Genomic DNA, 453 nt, shown 5'->3' with positions numbered 1-453 from the left:
CAACCGCTATGATCATACCATATGCGGCATTGAGAAAATAGATTTATGAGAACCCTGCAAAGGTGAACAAATTCCTACGGGAGAAACAAATTACAAGACAAAAAAAGAGAGGATTAGTCTGAAAACACACACGTACGTTTGAGCGAATGGAATCGGCTGTTCAGCCCTTAGCTGCGCGCCTCGGGACATGCCCGACGTTCAGCCTTCTTGTCTGGAGGAACCTTTAATATCTTTTCCCCCCACTTTTGGCTCTCTCCTTGGCATATGTTGTCATTCGAAAGACAGTCTGTGATGGTGCCTATTGCATTCTAAAGGTTGTCACTTGCTGTATGAAATAACAGCTTGCGTGTTTTCTTTTGTCTTGTCCTCGAGTATAAACACTGAGACCTTCCTCTCATTTCATTTCCCTTTCTTAATGTTTAATAAAAAAAATCTGCATGATAGTATCTTTTC

The sequence above is a fragment of the Penaeus monodon genome, chromosome 33, assembly GCF_015228065.2.
Source record: "Penaeus monodon isolate SGIC_2016 chromosome 33, NSTDA_Pmon_1, whole genome shotgun sequence".
Taxonomy (NCBI): domain Eukaryota; kingdom Metazoa; phylum Arthropoda; class Malacostraca; order Decapoda; family Penaeidae; genus Penaeus; species Penaeus monodon.
Note: the sequence above shows the minus strand (reverse complement) of the source record.